Source organism: Seriola lalandi, unplaced genomic scaffold, assembly GCF_002814215.2.
Source record: "Seriola lalandi dorsalis isolate HSWRI2012SDOR001 ecotype SW California unplaced genomic scaffold, Sedor1 jcf7180002052035, whole genome shotgun sequence".
NCBI classification, from domain to species: Eukaryota; Metazoa; Chordata; class Actinopteri; order Carangiformes; family Carangidae; genus Seriola; species Seriola lalandi.
Window position 1 is genome coordinate 46,609 of NW_019522588.1, and position 10,236 is coordinate 56,844.

Here is a 10,236-nt window from a genome sequence, read left to right on the forward strand (position 1 = left end):
GCTGGCCCGGACGCTCGGCTTCTGCATGATGATTGGATGATCTGTCTGAGGCTGAGTCCCTTTTTGATTGACAACGAAATGAGCGAATCAGCAATCTTGAAGTATAAGCATCCACTGGAGCAGTTTTCAAGTTTTTCATTCCATTGTTCGGAGTTGATCTGGAGACGTTACTGATCCTCAGCGACTTTGTCTTTGTTAAAAACGACTAGCGTTGTGTTTGGCGACTCTCTTCTGTCACTCTGCGAATTTACATATATATAAACGGACACATTTTATGATGTAGGCCGAAAATGAGCTTCCTCTCATTATAAGACCAGCCGCCGCCACTGAACCACACTCAGGCCAGACATGGTCCTGGTTTCTGAAACAACATGTGTATGCTATCACTCTTGTTGTTGGCTATCATGGCATTTGAGTTGGACGGGTTTGTTAAAGATCCTGACACTCAGCAACTCTTAGGTTGCACAAAGAAAGATCTTCGCTCTGTAGCAGACCATTATGGTATTGGTGTTCAGGGCAGTTTAAGAAAAGAGGAATTGCGTACAAAAATCATAATGGTTTGGTGGAACAAGGTATACTGTGTGAAAAGATTGAGTTGCCCATTGAGCAGACTGATGCATCCTCTGAGGGAGACCAGAGAGAGCAGAGTGAGTTGTGGCAGAAGAAACAGAAAGTTATTGCAGACAAAGCTTCAGGCTTGAGGGAGCTAGAACTAAAGCTACAATTGAGGAGACTAGAATTAGAGATTGAGGCAAAGGAAAGGGAGCAGTTAAGGCAGCATGAGCTGGAACGTGAAAAACTGAGACTGACACATGAGAGGGAACTTAAGGAGATAGAGTTAAAATCTCAGGCCGGACGTAGAGCGGCTGATACAGCTCTTGCCTCTAGCAACTCTAAATTTGATGTAGGTAAAAACATAAAGTGGGTTCCTCCTTTCAATGAGAAAGATGTTGACAAGTATTTTTTACACTTTGAGCGGGTGGCAACCACGTTGGAGTGGCCAAAGCACAACTGGACATTGCTGTTGCAATGTGTTCTTACGGGTAAAGCTCAGGAGGTGTACGCCGCACTAACTTTGGATGAAAGTGCTGACTATGATGTTGGTAAAGCTGCTATTTTGCGTGCCTATGAGCTAGTGCCAGAGGCTTATAGACAGCGCTTTCGTAGCTATTCCAAAGGTGAAAACCAAACCTATGTGGAATTTGCCAGAGAAAAAGAAGTTTTGTTTGATCGCTGGTGCACTTCACAAAAAGTGGAGACGAGAGAACAGTTGCGACAGTTGATTCTGCTCGAAGAGCTAAAAAACTGTGTTCCGGCGGTGGTTTTCACTTATTTAAGTGAGCAGAGAGCAAAAACTGTAGAGGAAGCTGCTGTACTTGCAGATGAGTATGTGTTGGCCCATAAAGTTACATTTGGTGACAAGTTCCAGCCTGAGACTAAAATGCATACACTCCCTAGGCGTTCTTACTTTTCCAACGAAGTTTCTGGTGGTAGTACTGGTCCCTACGCTTTCGGTAGTAAAGCTTCTAGTTCTAGAAATGGAAGTTCAGATAGGGCTTGCTTCTACTGCAAGGAGCTAGGTCACATTTTAGCTGACTGCCCTGTGTTAATTAAGAAGCAGAAACCTAAACCTGTGGCTTTAGTGGTTCTGTTCTCCGCCCGCTCCTTGCTGCTGATTCTGAGCAAGAGACATGCTGCTCAGACAGTTCTGAACCCTCAGGTTTGGAACCATTTATCATCGACGGCTTTGTAGCAATGTCTGAGTCCGACCGTGTGATACCCATTCGTATCCTGCGGGACACTGGTGCATCCAAGTCTATACTCCGGCAAGGAGTGTTACCCCTGTCTGAGGAGTCTTTCCTTGGTGGTGATGCATTGATACAAGGATGTGAGATGTCCTACCTTAGGGCACCCTTGCATTGTGCACATTATATTGTGCGGTTTGGTTGCAGGGCTCGTGCCAGTGGGTTTGCGTCCTTACATTCCAGTTGAGGGGGTCAGCCTCACTTTAGGTAACGATCTTGCTGGGGAAAGGGTGTTTCCTCCACCAGTTGTGACAGACAGCCCTGTGCCCTCTGAACAGTCTGACCACAGTGATCCAACACCTGGGACACCTGTTTTTCCTGCTTGTGTTGTAACTCGTGCTCAGTTTCGAACAGCTGATCCCGTCAACCTTTCTGGCACCTTTATGGTTGATCCTCCCAATACAGCTGAGGCAGAGCTGGTTGCTGCTTGTGGGGTTAAGCCTGAATGTGAAAGTGGCAAGAATAACTTATCGGTTGTCCAGAAAGTTGATTGGACATTGTGTAACCCCGGTGATCCAGCTGAACCTCCAGTACAATTAGGTAGAGCAGAGCTAGCATCGTCACAGAGAGCTGATCCTTCCTTGGCCAAGAGTTTTGCAGCTGTTAAGCCGAAGGAAGAATTGTTATCTGTTCCTGTTGGCTTTTATGTGGACGGTGATGTGCTTATGCGTAAGTGGACTGTTTTTCCTGATGAGTCTGATTGGAGCGTCACTTACCAAGTTGTGGTTCCTGCTGTGTACCGCTCATCGATACTGAAATTAGCTCATGATAATGCTATGTCTGGTCACTTGGGGATTAGAAAGACCTACGATCGAATATTACGACACTACTTTTGGCCTGGGTTAAAGGCTGCTGTGGCTGAGTATTGTCATACCTGCCATGTATGTCAGCTAGCAGGTAAACCCAATCAGGTGATACCCCCAGCACCCCTACAGCCTATTCCTGTAGTAGGAGACCCATTTGAAAGACTTGTCGTAGACTGTGTAGGCCCCCTACCAAATCTGGTCATCAGTACCTTTTGACCATCATGTGCGCTACCACTCGCTATCCTGAGGAAATACCGTTGTGCTCGATTAAGGCTAAAGCAGTAGTCAGAGAGCTGGTGAAAATCTGCACTACTTTTGGCTTGCCGAAAGTTATCCAAACAGATCAAGGAAGTAACTTCATGTCCAAGGTATTCAATCAGATGCTAGAGGTTATAGCTGTGAAGCATCAGGTTTCTAGTGCTTACCATCCTGAGAGCCAAGGAGCCCTAGAGAGATTCCACCAGACTCTAAAGCACATGGTACGCACTTACTGCCTTGAACATGGTCCAGATCGGGATGAAGGCATACCCTTTCTGTTGTTTGCAGTGCGGGAAACTGTACAAGAGTCACTGGGGTTTAGCCCCGCCGAGTTGGTGTTCGGCCACACAGTCAGAGGCCCCTTGAAACTACTGCGGGAGCAGCTACTGGCAGATCCTGCACCTAATGTCAATGTGCTTGACTATGTGAGTTTCTTTCGAGAGCGTCTCCATCATGCCTGCGGAGTAGCCAAGCAGGCTATGGCAAACTCTCAGTCTAGAATGAAACGGCAATTTGACAAAGATGCTGTGCTGCGCTCTTTTCAGCCTGGAGATTCAGTATTGGCTCTTCTGCCTATACCTGGGTCAGTGTTACAGGCCAGGTTTGCTGGGCCTTATGTGGTTGAGAAGAAGCTGAGGGACACAGATTATGTAATTTGTACTCCAGACAGGAAGCGTAAGTCTCGTGTGTGCCATATCAATATGTTGAAGTTATATGCTGCCCGGTCTCAAGAGGAACAAAGCCCCTCAAAAGAAGTGAGTTGTATTGCTGCAGTTTCAGTTGTTAACACTTGCCCTGCTGATGATGGTTTGAGTAAGGACAATGCACCTGCTCTGGGTGCCCGGCTGCAGAACTCACAAGTGTTGGTATTGGTGTTGGCGTTTCCTTGGACAAGCAGGTTACTATAGGGCTTTTTGTCGTAACTTTGCTACTATTGTTTCTCCCCTGACTGACCTTGTCAGTCCTGCTAGGCAGTTGGTGTGGGATTTCAGATGTGAGCAGGCCTTACAAGCTGTGAAAGCTGTCCTGTGTAATTCACCAGTTCTTGCTGCCCCCAACTTTGCTGTTCCGTTTAAGCTAGAGGTCCATGCTAGTGGTACTGGTGCTGGAGCTGTTCTGATCCAGGAAGACCCAGGAGGCATTGATCACCCTGTCTGCTATTTTTCCAAAAAGTTCTTACAGACCCAGCAGAACTAAAGCACAATTGATAAAGAAGCTCTGGCTTTGCTGTGGGCTCTACAGCATTTTGAGGTATATGTTGGTTCCTCTGTGCAGCCTGTTGTGGTTTATACAGATCATAACCCGTTGGTGTTCCTACATCGCATGTATAATAGCAATCAGAGGCTTATGCGTGGGGCTAACATTGTTCAGAACTACAATTTGGATATTCGACATAAGAAAGGCAAGGAAAATGTTGTAGCTGATGCTCTGTCACGTTTGTACGAATAATGTCACCTGTAAGTGCCATCTTATGGGGGGGGGGGTGTTACATCCTGTTTTATTTTGGTGTTTCCTGTTGATCCTTTTAGGTTGATCATCTGTATGGCAGACACCTGTGCTGATTAGTGGGCTGAGTCTATATAGGCAGGTCCTCTTTGTTCAGCTCTCTCTCTCTCTCCCTCCTGCTGCAGCAGCACCTTCTTGGTGCTAGGTATCTGGTCTCCATTTATTCCTGCATTGTCCTTAAGTTTACTGTAATAAATTCATATGCAGTACCTTCCTACTGGTGTGGTGTCCATTATTATGTTCGGTGTTTGAGCCAGCCGTAACAGTTATCACTGAATGGGAGCAGGATCCATTTGCTGTTACAGCGCCACTGATCAGATTCATCAAAGTACTTTTTGAATTGGAACACAAGCTTCCTCAAATGGACATTAATAATGTCCTTAATGTCAGTACTGTCAGAATATTCCTCAATTGATGGAAACATAGCCAGGTTACCCTCTTCTACTCTTTCTATCCATCGCTTCACTTTTTTAGTCAATGCCTCCATTTTTTCATACATCTGTAAGATGTTTGCATTTCTGCCTTGCATGGAGCAGTTCAACTTGTTTAGCTCTGCAAAAATATCAGTGAGATATGTCAGCTTAGTAAGCCACTCAGTGTCACAAAAGTTATCAGCCAGTTCGTTGTGTTTGTGCTCTCTTAAAAAGTCATGGATTTCACTGCGCAGTTCAAACACGCGCTCCAGCACGGAGCCGCGCGACAGCCAGCGCACCTCTGAATGATAGAGGAGAGAGTCGTGCTCGCTTCCTGAGCCCTCACAAAGAGATGAAAACAGACGTGTATTTAATGCCTTTCTTTTGATTAGGTTTACTGTCTTTACAACAGAATCAAAAACACTGCTGAGTTCAATACTTAGCTCTTTGGAGGCCAGGGACTCACGGTGTATCATGCAATGTGTCCAAATTATCCCAGGTGCTGCTTTCCTTATGTGCGCAAGCAATCCAGTCTGATAGCGACTCATTGCTCGGGCTCCATCACTGCATAACGCCACACAGTTTTGCCAGGAGATATCATTGTCTTTAAAAAAGTTGTCAATGACTGTAAATATTTCTGCACCTGTTGTGCGCCCTGGCAGTGGTTTACAAAAAAGGAACTCCTCGCACATAGTGCCACTGTCCTCAAACCGCACAAACGCCAGGAGTTGCGCATAATTGGTAATATCCGTAGTCTCATCAATTTGAATTGAGAATCCTTGAGCTGATCTTAGTTTCTCTATAAGCTGTGTTTTAACATCATCAGCCATTTCCACAATCAGACGTGCGATAGTGTTATCTGCCAAGGGGATGGTTTTTAATTTGTTTGCACAGTCTTCACTTCCCATGGTTGTACACATATCCACAGCTGCTGGCAAAATAAGTTGTTCGGCGATTGTGTGGGGTTTCTTACATTGTGCAACTCTAAGTGCCACCTGGTATGAGGCTTTAAGAGCATTTTCACTGATTGTTGCACTCTTTTTCATGAGTGTCTGCTGTCCCTTAAAAATACACAGCATTTCTTTTAACCTCCTAGGACCTGGCATCCACATATGTGGACCTCACATTTTGGGTTCTCTAGACCACAATACTAACTTTTTCTCAACAAGGGCCTGGTGACCACACATGAGGATATTATACTGCCACTCAGTCGAAATTTAAAACTAATGTCCTCATATGTGGACATCATTTTTCTCAGGTCCCAATCAGCCTAAATAGCAAAGAGAAACTAAAAATGCACGCCATGCAAGAGTTCGGGTCTTAGGAGGTTAAATACTGGATAGGCTTGCCTTTCAGTGAACTATAGTGGGTTTTCAGATGCCGCGTTAGTTTTGAGGGCTTCATTGCTTCATTTGACAGGCGTGCCGAGCATATGAAACATACTGGAATCTCATCTCCTGCTTTGTTGGTGGTGAAAGTGAATCCAAGTTTCTGCATCATATTTTCTTTTTGCTGGTCTCTCCCTCTTACGTTTCATTGAGTCCTTCTCTTGGGGGGCTGGTTCTTCAGGGGGGGCGTCTGGTTCTTCAGTCTCCTCTGTGACTGTCGTTCCAGCGGAGGCTGCAGTCTCAGTCTGCTCTGCAGGTTTTTTCCTGACAACGAATCGGTCCATGATTTCCATTTACAATTTCACGGACCACCTGCAATACCGCTACGGACCACCAGAGGGCCGCAGACCACCGGTTGACAATCCCTGGTATATAGGGTTAAATATGTGTCCAGAATATATACAGTAATATACACACCACAGTATTAATATAATGCTGTAAAATATAAATATTGATAAGGTTGCGTAACTGGATAGTGATTAAACCAATAAAATACAATGTAAAACAAAAAAGTGTTTATGTTACTGCATGTTATCCTCCAACTTCCACAGTGATGCACCTGGTCTACAGGTACTGAGAGCTGTTTCTGTAATTCAGCCTCACTGATATAAATAGTGGTGGACAATGTGACAATGAATTATTCCAAAATTCATTCATTGGCCATACTGTTGTCACCAAATCCACCAGGACTGAGATCTTCTTAAAAATAAAAGAGTGAAGAAATTTGTACCAGTTATGTGTAAAACGAGCTTTTCTTTTCAGTGTTTGGTGCTCAGATCACCGTTCACTCAGGCCTCGTGTTTCAAGTCTTCAACATCAGCCAAGTTTATTTTACAATCACGTATTTACAGATTCCTTTAAATCACAATCCATTTTACCAGTATTCAGAAATCAAAGGAAAATAGTAAGTAACAATACATGTTAAATGCACTTAACAATACATTTTCTATAGTTACACATCAGGGCTCGACTGATTATCGGCCTGGCCGTATATCAGATGCCATATTGAGCATTTTTATGATTATTGGTATTTTTTATTTACTAATAATCTTTTTCGGAATCAGCCCTGAAAAAATGGTCAACCCCCGATGTCATGACTGACACATTGGTGACTGCAGCAGGGTTGACAAGGCATCAAACTAAAGTGTTGTCTGTGTAATGGGATACATATAATAATCTTATAATAAAGTGTAACTCAATCACCACAGTAATCATTTTTTGTAGAAGAAAAAGAAAAAAATTGTACAGTATTTCAAAAATGTACATTTGTTCCCTTAAATAAAAATATTTCAAATCATAAAATAATTATTAGTTTACCAAGTGGAACTGACAGGACAGATGGTCACAGGGGCAGAATTTTTACCACCGTAATTCAGACGGGGATTGAAGTAAGGGAAGAGTTTCTTAGTGAAGGAGCAGCCAGTAAAGGAGTAGATGAGAGCTGCAGCAGCTACGTCATAAAAGGAGACCAGACCCTCCTCATAATCCACAAACACCCCCACCTTCTCAGGCTGAGACTTCAGAGAGAGACGGACTGGAGGGCTAGCAAGAGCTTTGTACTCATTTCCATTTCTCAAAAATATCATCCAGTAACCATATTCTGGTCTCAGTGTGATTTTTCCCTTCCTGTTGATCGACTCTCTGGCCACTCCTAACTTCCAGTCAGTCTTTCCTTTAACCTGAACCTCAAAATAAAATCTGCCTGAAGAGAAACTCTGCTTTGCTAAAACACAGTGACCAACAGAAAACCTCTCTTTGTTGTCTGGGAGAAACTTCCTCACATCACCACAGTGAACTTTTTTCCCATCCTTAGACAGGATGAGATTAGGATGTGCTGTATCAGGATCTAGAGTCACATCCTCTGCATACTGCTGGACCCTCTTCAGCTCAGCCTCAATCAGCTTCTTCATCTCTTCACTGAGCGTCTCCTCCAGCTGAGCCACAGCTCTCACCACAGTCCCCTCATATGATGGACGGACTCTGACCTCTGTCCAGTCCTTGGTGGGTGGAGCAGCTTTCAGGGATGGGAAGCTTTGGAGGAGGTGGAGGTGGTCTTCAGAGAGTGAGAGCTGCTCCACCTCAGTGCTTCTCTTCATCAGCTCAGAGATTTCCTGTTCCAGCTCTGTGATGAAGTCTTCAGCCTGTTTGTCTGTGGTTTTCTGTTTGTCTTGGATCTCCTTTATGAGCTGGTTCAGGCCTCTGTCAACAGACTCCTTCAGAGCAGTGAAGACCTGAACACCTTATGCTTTCTCTCTGTCTGCATCATCTTTACTGATCTTGACTGAGTGTTTGATCTCCTGAATCTTCACTCGTCTCTTCTGGATCATTTGCTGAATTTCAGCCTCTGTCTTCTCCAGCTCTGCCTTCTTTCCTTCATATCCTTCTTTCAGAGGAACAAACTCATGTGTCTTGTGGTCTAAAACAGAGCAGAGCATGCAGACACATGTCTGGTCGGTCTGACAGAACAGCTCCAGAGGTTTATCGTGCTTCGTACACATCCTGTCTTCCAGGTTCTCCACAGGGTCCATCAGCTGATGTCTTTTCAGGCCTGACACTGTCAGGTGAGGCTCCAGGTGAGTCTCACAGTAGGAGGTCAGACACACCAGGCAGGACTTCAGGGCCTTCAGTTTGGTTCCAGTGCAGACGTCACAGGGAACTTCTCCTGGTTTGGAAACTTGTTGCTCTGAGCTGCTGCTGCTGGTTTTCTGTTGAGCTTCATGTTTGAACTGAGCAACCACCTCAGAGAACAAAGTGTTGATGTGAAGCTCAGGTCTTCTTTTAAAAACCTTTTTACACATGGGACACTGACACCTGTCACTAATGTCCCAGTGTGTAGTGATGCAGTTCTTACAGAAGTTGTGTCCACATGGTGTAGTGACTGGATCAGTGAACACATCCAGACAGATGGAGCACAGGAACTGATCTTCAGATAGCAGACAGTTTGCAGCCATGTCTACAGACAATCTGGAAGAAACATTAAAATACAATTATATTGTGAAAGATAGAAGTATGATTACTATTGTAAAATTGTCTACGTGTGCAGTGTCTTCAGAAAGTATTCAGACCCTCTTTACACACTTTGTTGTGTTGTAGTTGTAGAGCTGTAGTTATATTCCTATTTTACTTTGGGTCCAAACTCTGTTTCTTCTTCATAGTCACAATATGTTTTTACTGTCCAACATGTCAAGTTTATTATTACAGGGAGTTTTTAATTTTTCTCTTTAAATGCAACTTCTAACTAAATGTTGACAGTAAAATGTCCATTGTTACTGCAAATATATATCCACTCAAATATCAGTAACTGGTCTCTTTGATTACAAGTGTCAGGCCTGAAAAAACGTATCGGTCGACCTCCAATTTCCAGCACGGCCTGAATGTTTACAGCTGCTAACTGCGAGTACTGTGGCTTCCAAACGTAGATTAAGTTGTAAATGCTGTTTTTGCCCATCTACCTACACTTAACGTTACAGCGCCCCCTGGCTGAGTTACACAAACCATAGTAAGAGATCTGTAACTCTTCATCTGACTCCTGATTGTATTTGTCTCTGCTTGTTTTCCCTGTTATGTTTTAAAGAAAATGGCTCTAAATTCTATGTCCATGCCTTGTTGTATAGAACAGTTTTTCTTGAAGAAAGTAAAAGCAGGAACAGTAAAAGCGCTCCTGCTGACTCACAGGTGGAAAGCTTTTATTGTGAAACAGCTAGAGGAAGTAGAATGTATTACAGCTGTAGGAAGTGATAACTTAACAGTAATAAAAGCAGGAAATGAGTGAAAGTAAAGTGTAAAGCACAGAGACTCAGTAAGGAGGTAGAAACGTCCTGAGAACTGACACAGAGACAGTTTAAGGTGGACTATAGTGGGTCTGTGGACAAACAGACACAGTTATATTGTGACCCATTTCACAAGTGTCAGTATGAAATGAAGAGAGTGAAACTTCCACCTGAGTAGAGATGAAGATTTGTGTTAGTGCTGGTTGTTCAAACAGTAAATATGATCAGCTGTACTCACCAGTGTTTGGTAGAGACTCTGCTGTGTTGTTGACAAAGACCTGATGGACTCA

General features: G+C 44.0%; 2 pseudogenes across 2 annotated transcripts; one reads left to right on the plus strand and one right to left on the minus strand.

Moving 5' to 3' along the window:
* Positions 1 to 4,066, plus strand: part of LOC111649818 (uncharacterized) — a 6,924-nt pseudogene extending 2,858 nt beyond the window's left edge.
* Positions 4,067 to 6,976: 2,910 nt separating this feature from the next.
* LOC111649817 (pyrin pseudogene) lies at positions 6,977 to 10,236 on the minus strand (annotated as a pseudogene). 2 transcript variants are annotated; one of them, XR_015436773.1, is made up of 2 exons: positions 10,185 to 10,236; positions 6,977 to 9,140 (listed from the first exon to the last, which is right to left on the minus strand). The product of XR_015436773.1 is annotated as a pyrin pseudogene, transcript variant X1 (transcript). The 2 variants fall into 2 exon arrangements; XR_015436774.1 differs by having other exon boundaries at positions 8,267 to 9,140.